The sequence below is a fragment of the Pinus tabuliformis genome, chromosome X (genome assembly GCF_031772625.1).
Source record: "Pinus tabuliformis cultivar Carrire ecotype Pingquan chromosome X, CPIR1, whole genome shotgun sequence".
NCBI classification, from domain to species: Eukaryota; Viridiplantae; Streptophyta; class Pinopsida; order Pinales; family Pinaceae; genus Pinus; species Pinus tabuliformis.
Window position 1 is genome coordinate 1,442,665,940 of NC_142308.1, and position 11,046 is coordinate 1,442,676,985.

Genomic DNA, 11,046 nt, shown 5'->3' on the forward strand with positions numbered 1-11,046 from the left:
GTCTCAAAGCAGGATCGACCTCCGAAGAGGACACTTTCATAATCGAGTTTCTGGTTTTACGCATAGTCTTTACTTGTTAGGTTTATTTCAACTGGGAATCCGACACTGAAGTCCATTTCCACACAGATGCGTGCATAGGTGGTTCTGGCATATTCCTCTGTTTCTGGGCAGCTGCAGTAAAATTTTCCAATTGCATTTCCAATGGCTTTTAGCGAGGAGAGATTCCAGAAATGCAAGGGTAGGCTTGGCAATTTCACCCAAACTGGTGCTGAGGTTATCACTACTGTAGAGGGATCGAATGATGGGTTCCATGGCTTCATGAATAGCCTTGATTTTTCCCAAAACCAAGGGCCGAAATCTAGAATACATTGTCTACTTTCAGGATTTTCAAAATCTATTATAAAGAAACCCATAGCACAGAGGTAGATATTAATTTCATCATAAATGACAGGCTTCCATACCTCCGAGATGCAATTGTGGAGAGCTGTTAGCCGCGGCCAAAAACCATTGAACTGGCAGATTAGAGCACTTTCAAAAAACTTCAAAGCCTCATCGAGTGAGGCCAAGACCACTTGGACAGTGGGAGTTGGGGCTTCACTGACGATATGGGCAGGAGCTTGCTCTCCAGAAGTGGATGAGTGAGCAGGAATTTTCGTGAAGCTGGGAGCCATATTTTACTTGCCCGTAGAACCCAGCCGCAAAGAAATAAGATAAAAGATAAGATTAGATCTAGATCTAGCCGCAGAAGATTAAAACTAAAACCTAGCCACCTAAATCTAGATCTAGCCGCAGAAGATTAGATCTAGAACTCAAAACGTGCAAACAGACTTATTCACTCAAAATTTTCAGATGCCGGTGACTAACCAAATCTCACCTAAACAGCGAGTGTGGATCAGAATTATTAAACGTGCGAGAGAAGAACCTGCAGCAAGATGCAGATGCCATTGATAAAAGGGATCACTAAAAAAAATCTAGCGTGTTCAGTCTACCTTATAGAGGTCCCAAAGAGCAATCGTTGACGTGACTGCAACTTTTCGTCAATTCCAGCGGTCCTCAATCTGCTCTTGTTCGATGGAAAAGGAATCAAGAAATAATGGCGTCCGTGTTCTTTTCAATTTATTTTGCTTTTGTGGACAGCGCGCTTCAAGTCATAGTAGCGTGGGCCGGCCCCACAACCGCCTTAAGCGCTGCTACTTTTCTTGCATGCTACTTTTGTAAGATCTAAGATCAAATCATATCATGAGGATGAGCTGCAATGGCTGCCGAGTTCTGCGAAAGGGCTGCAGCGATTACTGCGTTCTCAGGCCCTGTCTCTAAGCATTCAGCTTATCCTTCAATATGAAATTTGAACCAATTATTATGGCATGGAAATGTGATGTAGTTTTTAGTCGCAGCAGGAGCTGAGATGGATGGAGAGATTTATGGAGTTCCATGGCACTGAAATTCCTAAATTATCTTCCCTTCTGCATCATACTTTTTTGCTCTCCATCTCGATTGTAAATATGGCATGAACGTGGATATTGAATATTTGTTAAAATTGCTCTACGATTACCGAAATCTGCTCAAGTTTTCCTTATGTTATAGTGACTCTATTTCAGATAAACAAAAAGGAACAAATAAAAAGAAATTCGTTTATATTGTCCCGCCTATAGATTGGTTTATTAGCTTTTGACCAAGAAAGTGAGTCCCTTTTCTTACATTCATTGCACCAAGTTTTAATTTCTCTAGTTTTGAGAAATAAAGAAATTCATTAAAGGTGATTATATTCCATATGATTTAGTTATTATTTGGAAGACAAGAAAAAAAGGAATAATCTCCTTAAATTTTTCAGGCCTGAAGTTTATCTTCTCTGGTTTTGCTATGAGTAACCATTTTTATTACATGTTCATTGAACAATTAATTATTGCCTTGGAATTTGTATTTCTATTTCTCTATAATTACATCCGAGTTCCTTTAATTTTTCTAATTTTTTTTTCCTTAATCATGATCTCTGTCTTATCGGCTCACCTTTCATATATATTTTTAATCAAATTTCCCGTTTAACATTTGTGTTGTACTCTGTCTATTACTTGTTGATTAAAGGAAATCGGCTATCGACAGTCTTAGGTAATAATGTTGTAGTAAATAAGTGAACATAAACAATAAAAATGGTCTGTTGTAGACTTAGAAGTCAGTAATAGCATAAAATTTAGGAGAGTAATAAATAGATGATCAAAGAATCGGTGGTGTAACGAGTGAATTCACACCGATTGTTCTGAATCTCTCTATATTGCGATCACCCAATTTTATAGCGACCTAATGTTAGTTTCTCGTCCTCTTCATTTACATTCGTCCTCTTCTTTTACATTCATTTCTGAGTCTTTTGGAGTGGGTGTTGTTGTTTCCACTATAATTATCTCCAAAAGTGTATAAGTTCTTTGCATAGAGAGTTTCACATAGCAGCCAAAGAGCAAATGCGGGTGCTGTGATTTACACTATAATTATCTCCAAAACCGTATAAGATTCTCGCACATGGAGTTTCACATAGTAACCCAGAATCATACATAAATAGTGCTTATTGTTGTAATTGGATGCTTAGGAATATTAACCACATAAGTCATAATTATCTCCAAAATCGTTTAAGATTCTCGCACATGGAGTTTCACATAGTAACCCGGGATCATACATAAATATCTCTTATTCTTGTAGTTGGATCCTTAGAATATCAACCACATAAGTCCTTGCATAGATCCCAATTCCATACTTATCACATAACTCATTTGCATGTATTTATAGTGGGACATCCAGAGAGACGGGTGCAAAGGGATAGGTGTTAAGTTTTTGGGAGAGAAAAGGAGAGTGCTTGAAAGAGATAGGTAGAGGGATAGAGGGGATAGAAACAATGGGAGGGTGAAAATGTGAGTGAGGGTGACTTTGGGGTGAGGGAGGGAAGGAGAGCGTGATGGTGTAAGTGCTAGAAAAATATAAAGCGAAAGAGAATGAGAGGTAAGGAGTGGGTGGCGGAGGGTGAGGGAAGGAGGAATATATATTGCATGAGATATAGTGCAAGGTAGTGCGAGGCAGCAGGTATTTGGGAGGAGAGAAATAAGGAAAAGATCTAGAGGTAGAATACATAGAGAGAGATGAGAGAGAGAAAGGGAGAGAGCGCTAGTGCGAGTGAGACATGAGGGAGGGAGGAGTGAGACATGAGGGAGGGAGGAAATAAAGAAGTGGGGAAGAGAGAGATATGGAAAGGAAGAGTGTGAGAGATGTGAGGTTGGGTGAGATAATTAGATAGAGGGAAAGAAGAGGGGGTGGAAGCATTGCAAAGTGCTTACAGATAGAGAGATTAAAATACATTGGTGGGATAAAGGGAGAGATGGTGCCAGAGGGAGGGAGAGAGTTAGTATAAAGTAGGGAGAGATATGGAGAGATCAGGAGAGACAAAGAGAAAGAGACATGGAAGTCTAGAGAGGTAGAAAGAGAGAAAGAAATAGGTTGTAGACAGGGGTAGAGAGGTATATAGAAATAGAGGGGAGGGTGTGTGTGTGAGAGAGATAGAATAGGGAGTGAGTGGGAGAGATGGAGAGAATAAAAGGAGGGAGAGGGAGGGAAGTAATTAGTGGGGGAGAGCACGATAGTGGGATAAAGGGATAGAGGAAGAGAGTGATTAATGGAGTAGATGAGGGAGAAAGAGATAGATCGAGCTAAAGGGTTGAGGGATATAGGGTGAGAGAGAGAGAGAGAGGTAGTTTAGAGAGAGAGGGTGGGGTTAGAATTTGTGAGCTATGGGGTAAGGTATAAATGATGAGAGGTAGAGGGGTGGAGAGGGGTTAAAGGAGGGGGTAGGGTGAGAGAGAGATGAAGGCCATGGTAGTGGAGAAAGGTTAAGAGAGGGAGAGAGGGAGGGGGAGGTGGATAGTGATGGGGAAGGAAACTAGGAGAGAGTGAGAAGGGGAAAGGGAGGGAGGGAGAAATAATTTCACAGTTAGATAGTTGTGGGTAGAGAGAGAGAGTTAAAGGGAGGGTGGAAGAATGTAGTTGATAAAGAGAGAGAAAAATCGAGGGAGAAAAAGAGTGATTTAGATGGTGAGAGAGAGGCATGCATAGGAGTGATAGAAAGATAAGGGGGACAAAATAATAGAGAGGTGTGTGTGTGTGTGTGAGAGAGAGAGAGAGAGAGAGAAAGAGAGAGATGATTAGGGAATAAGAGAGGCGGGTTAAGAGGAAGGAGAAAGATGGTGAGTGGGGGAGAGATAGGGAAATGTGAGGGAATAGAGAAATCATGTCAAAAAGAGAGAGAGTAGAGGGGAAAATGATGGAAGAGAGAGAGAGTGATTGAGTGAGTGAGAGAGATGGAGACAAAGAGAGTGAGTTAGTGAAAAAGTGAGCGAGAGATAAATAGTTGTGGGGAAAGGGAGAGGTGAATAGATAAGGGGAGAGAGGGAGGAAGTAGGGAGGTACGGAGGGAGGAAGGTAGTTGTTATAGGCCATTTTGTCACATCATGTCAATAAGTATATTAACTAGATCAATCAACATCCTTTTACCCCTTGTCATCACTCTTGCATAAAGCCCTAAGCATGACTCTCCCTAATCCTTGAATTTATGTCTTTCACTGCTTCATTTTAGTTATTTTAAGGCCCAAAGCACCCTGCTTCCTTAGGAGACTGTGTTCACTATCAGTTTGACCCTATATAGATTTATGTTCATCACCAGTATGTTAACCCTTGTTGGGGGTGAGTTGATTCTAGAAATTCTAGAAAAATGAAAAGAATCTGGAAGCTTCCTCTTCGAGAAGATTCCAAGAGTTGTTACAACCATTTACCGTGGATGAGAATCTCGAATCCTATCCTATCCTATCTTGGCTATTTCACCACTTATACCTTGAACTCATCCTCCCATCAAGAGTGGATCTCAATCCTAGATTGGTAAATGGATAAGAATTCCTAAACTACCATCCTCTTCTATATATTTACTTGGATCCACAAGCCAGGTGTTGGATTTTGGAGATAAATTCTACCCTCATGTTGTTGTTGTGAGGGTCATTATTCCATCCAGTAGGGTGATATAGACATACACTTTGTGACAAGGAAGGAAAAGTCAAATTGGAAGAGCTCTTCTACATGATCAACTCTATATTTTTTTGTAACTCTCTCTATTTCTATTAATACAAGAAGTACATTATTTTTCCTATATGTGATGTAATGTTATTCGTGTATTTCAATACCTTGTTGATATATTCAATGAAGTGATTGGATTATGCTACATATATGTCGTATATCTTTAGCTTGTGTTGTCTAATTGTGCATGTTTTAATTATAGCGATCAAAGCTAGGATTGGAGTGTACAAGCCAAGAAAGGAACGAAGCATGTGACAAATTCCAGGTATGCTTCATCCTGTTGTCAATTTAATTTAGGGAAGACATTGTATTCCTTTATTTCTATGGTTCTATGTCAATCCACCAGACCTAGGGAATATACTTCTATTCATTGTCGTAGATTTCGTATAAAAGTAGTGATAGAGATAAAGGAATAGACATATATAATGGAGGAGGGAGGGAGAGGGGTAGAAGGAGAGGAGGATATGGAGAAAGAGGGAGGCAAGGAGAAGGTGATAAAGGAAGAGAAGGAAGCGGTGAATGGTAGAGGAGGAGAGGAAGAGTAGACGGAGGAGTAGAAAGAGGGTGAGAGTGTGTAGAGGTGGTGGGAGAGAGAGATGTGGTGTGTGTGTGTGTGTGTGTGAGTGAGAGAGACAGAGAGAGAGAGAGAGAGGTGGGAGATGATGGATAAATATAGTTAAAGGGAGTGAGTTAGGGGATTGAGGGAAAGGTGGATAATAATGGCGAGAGTGGGATAGAAAGGAGGGGTAGAGTAATATGGTTGATTTGTAGGGAAGAGAGGGAGGGATAGAGGTAGGATAGAAGGGGTGAGAGAAATAAGGGGAAGGGAGTGAGGGATAAATTTTGTGTGGGAGATAAGGAGAGGTGGATAATGAGGGGAGAGAAAATAGGTGAGTGCAAGGGTAGAGGAAAAGGGAAGATAGTGGGGGGGGATAGAAATAGGTATAGAGGAAGGGGGGATAAAGGAGTGAGATGGAGAAAATGGATGAGAGGGTAGAGGTGGGAGAAAAATTGAGGGAGTGAGGGAGGTAAATGACATAAGTGATGAGAGGTTGTGAGACAAGTAGAAATAAAGTGCTAATGTTAAAGATAAACAGTGTAGGGAAAGATAATGCGTAGTACATTATGAGTGAGAGAGGGAGCAATAGGTGAGGGAGGGAGTGAGGAAGAGATTTTAAAGGGGGAAGAAAGGGGGGATACATGAAGGGAAAGATATAGGATTAGATGAATAGTGGGAGGGCAGAAGGATTGTATGAAGGATATAGAGAGGTAGTAGTGGGCAAGAGAGAGAGAGAGGGTGATATGGAGAGGGAGGAGGCAGAGGATTAGATGGAGGGAGAGTGTGTTGCAAGAAAATGGAAAAGTGGGAGGACATAGAGATATAAAGGTGCAAAGGAAGAAAGTGAAATATTGAAGGAAGAGTTGGGCATGGGGAGAATGAGAGAAGGTGATCTAGGAAGATCCTAAAGCGATAAATTTCTTAAGTCCTCCAAATGTAGTAAAAAAAATATCAATTAGAATATCTCATCATTATGAATCCAATGATGTGAACGATACCTCAATCCGACATCATATGAGAAAGTTATGGCATGCTGAACTTTTTGAGAAATAACTAAAAATTTGTAGGAGGAACCCAAAGCATGACATGTGGAATTGACATCAGCATTATGGTTACTGACATAATATGTACAAATGATGATCTCAACAAAATAACTTAGCAGTACGATCAACATGGAGTCAATCAGGAGACGATACGTGGAAAATGACATTAGCATGGCATAAGTAATTCAGTCGGTAGCCCAGTTGGCACTATGGATGACTCAAAATGCACCACATGGCGCCCAATCGGTGGCTTGCCAGAGTTCTTAATGGGGTGATATTTTTTACCTTTTGTGGCTTTCAACAATGACCAAATTGTCACTTGATTAATTTGTCGAGTGACTCTAAGAATTCGGTAGGAAATTAAATGGCGAGTGGGCCTATTATAATAATAAAAAATTAAAAAGAAAGCCAACCTACCAGTCGGAAGGAGGTCAAACCTCGCTGACCAGCTTTCTGGCCTAGGTAGTTCACTCTTATATTTTAATAAAAATAGATGAGGCTTGAACCTGCCCAGCGTGGTTGTCAGTCGGTCCATCGGTGGTGTTAACACAAAATTCCAGCATGACCAACCAACTACCATATACCCACAAATGAAAATAGTTAGGGCAGTTGGACTATGAACTGACAATTAACAATTATTACATAACATAGATAGCAACGAGAAGATTTGGTTGTTCGACCTTGAGACCTCTGTCCCCCTAACGGGTTGTCCAACTGTTGGGCCAAGTGACCCATTAATTCCAAAGCATTCCCACCATAGATTTAAACCAGGACTCTTGTGCCAAGAGGGAGGAGGATAGAAAGAGCAAAATTGTGCCAAATTTAACCTTGATATCGCTTGGGGAACCCTAAGCCACAACCATGCCCTTGCATGGGGTGATTTTGGAGAAAGATTCCTATGAATCTTAAGAAAATATTCTTGTAAAGAATCTTGTAGGGAATCTAAAAGATTCCCTAGAGCCCCAGAGGTCACTAGCATAGAACAATGTCGACTTTATAGTTATCTTTCACGATTTTTTGACACAAACTCAACAGTGCACTCTATTTCTTTAGCAAAGATTTGTATTTTGAAGCTATTCCTGAAAGTGGAGGTATAAGGTGTCATTTTCTAATTTCGTGTAATTTGATTTCATTGCAGATTAATGAAAGAGGCCTCCCCACATTGAGTAGGGCCCGAATATGTAGCCCATAGTTGGTGAACTCCATTATCAACCTGTTTTTGTGCCTTTGTTCTCATGGTTCCTTTTGATTTCTTCCTTTTTTATGTGTATGCTTCATATGGTTACATTCTCTTTTAAACGCAATTGTGTATGCATCCTTGAAGCAAAATATCTAGATCAAGTTTTGTATCAAAGTAGGTCTTTTTCATGTGGATTGCATGAGTGAATGCTAACCAGGAACACACTCCAAATAGGTGTAGGAAAATTAAAATCCTTTGATTCCAAAGCAGGGTGTACAACATGAAAACAAAATATGGCAAATGATGATGTTTGGTTGGAGGATGAGCGAAATTATTGCAAGATATTCTACACCATGGTAGAAAAATTGGACAAATTGTTTGAAGAATATGATAAGACAATGGAAAAGTAGGAGAAAGACATAAATGATCATACCTTGGTAGATCGAGGAAAATTAGGAGAGCCTCCTCAACCTCCCTCTCCATCTTACAGTGAAATTTATTCTTCTTCCTCTTGTCATCATTCTAACAAGCATCATAGGAATGCATTTAAAAAGCCATTTTTTAATCTTCATGTAAAGTTTGATTTTCCCACATATAACGAAGAATGTATTGTAGAAAAGTTAAACAATTGGATCAGAAAGACTGAGGTCTATTTCCTGATTTAGTAGATTAATGAAGATGAGGCCAAGATACAATTATCTTGTCTTCATCTGAGTGTCATCGCTCTCGTCTGGTGGGAGAGGAAGCTAAAGAAAGTTAGCAAAAAATTGGGTAATATCCTTTCCTCTTGGTCCAATTTTGTTTCTACATTAAAAGACCAGTTTTATCTTTTGGGATATTGAAAAAATGCTTTAATGGAATGGCAATATTTAAGACAAGGCAAGGGTCAAAATGTGCAAATCTTCACAAAAGAGTTTAGAAGTAAGCTTTAAATTTGGGCATTCCACTTGATTCACCAGAAACTGTAACAAAGTATATTGGTGTGTTACATAGTTATATCAAGCATTCTTTATTCTTGTTTGAGCCTAGTGTTGTGGGGAAAAGTATCTGATGCGGATGACCCTATCCCTACTCTAAAGGTGACAGTCTTTAGCAACAACTGAAAGTAAAGTTTTGATGATTTCCTTTATGAAAGTACAGAGAGAATGAAGAAAGATTAACCAACCTGGTGTCTTTCGCTTAGTCGATCCTTGTCCTCTCTCTTTGTCTCTTGTTCCCAGCTCCTTGCTCTCTTTGTCGGTCCAGGTACACACAGATCCTACACAAAACAAGAGAGGAAACTACAAGATACAAGTACTCATAACTGATACATGGATTAGAGTGAATCAAATATACATGTAAATACAATACATCAATGCAATACAAGTATATAGGAGAACATGCAAAACTTTATTGATAGAAGTAACAGGGTTCTGAGAAGGTTACAACCAATGATGGCTCCAATCCAGCAGCACCTCCCTAGCAGCAAGAACTCTCCTCTTCACCTCTAGTAAAACAATCACCCAATAGCTCTAACTGTAAACCAACAGCACCTCCTTGCTTTACACAAAATTCCAGCCCCTTTAGACCTCATAGAAGAGCTCTATATATAGGAGAGAAGAAGAGAGGATGAGTCAGCTTGAGGCTGGCATAGAGCTGACTAGTGTCCTCTCCCTCTTCAGTTAATCTTCAGTTCTTGAGTCCACTTGGAGATCCTTGCTTACACATGGTGATCAAGTACCTCTTACTCATCACAGGGCGAATCTCATGAACCAAGTGTCAGTTTGGAAGCTTCCTGGGCAGTTGACACCTTGCAGAATGACTGTGCCACTTGGCCAATCTCGCCCAGCGCAGGTAGCCTTCATTAATCTTGACTTCCAGCGTAGGTACAAGGAGGGACAGTTGCATTCCAGCGTAGAAGCTCAGTGGAGCAGCTGACATGATCCAAAATAAGCCTGTTTTGAAGTGTTTTCAGGTGGAGAACTGATTGGAAGTGCTGTTGTTTGATGACCTTGTTCTTTTAGGGGTAAGAACAACATGTTTAGGGACTGAGGATCCCTGTGATTATTGACATTTCATGCTCCATGATGCGAGGCACAAAAATGTCTATAACACCTAGTACTATTCATGCGGTTAGTGTGAAGGTTATTCGCCTTGAAAGTAAGGGAAAGAATGGCAAAGTTGATCATCCCAAGAAATCATCTTTCAAGCGTCATAATGGCAATTTCAAAAGAAATGGAAATGGAAAGGACAAGAAGGCAACTACAACCAAGAAGGAACAAGGAGGAATTCCATCTTGCACACATTGGAAGAAGGAAGGTCGTGATGATGAACATTATTTGAAGTTTCATCAAGAATTGAAGCTAAAGAGATTTGGTGTAAAGGGAAAACAAAAGATGGTGGAAACCATGCAACAGGACCTTGGATCTGACTCCGATGACGAGACATAGATCAGAATAGTGGGAATAAAAGGTAACCTTTCTCTTCATGCTAATGAAATTATGAAATGTGTGCAAGTACAAGTTCTTCGAACGAGTCTCTTGTTAATGCATGGAAGAGGACTGAATTGTTTCATATTAGAGTTGCGATGAAACATACCAAAGTGGAAACCTTGTTTGATCTGGGATCTCAAGTAAAGTTGACTTCAGAATCGTTGTTTTAAAAGCTAGGTTGGATACCCAACATCATCCAAAACCCTACCTTCTTGGTAGGGTGTGTGACAAAGAAGAATTTCATGTAACCAAACAGTGTAAGGATTGATTTGTGATTGCATCCTAAATTGTATATGGGAGTCTGTATTTATATGATAGGAAAGCAATTTTCTTTTGCCATGAAAACAAGTATCATATCACAAAAGATGAGGTGGAATACATCTTTAGGGTTCATGTTGTTAGAGAAAAAAATGGAGAGACATTTGAATCTTTCCAAGGTTGTGAACCCACTCATTAATAAGAATTTTATGAAATTGTTTCTAACGATAATGGGGTTTTTTAGGAACCAAGTGGGTTTCCTCCAAAGTTAAAGATTCAACATGAAATTCATTTGCATCAGGATGATCCTTTACCAAATATTGGTATGTAGAGGTTTTCAGCCATTGAAATAGAGGAGATAAAGAAACAAGTGCAAAAATTGTTGAACCAAGGAGTCATAAGGCCATGTTCTTCTCCATGTGGCTCACCCATCGT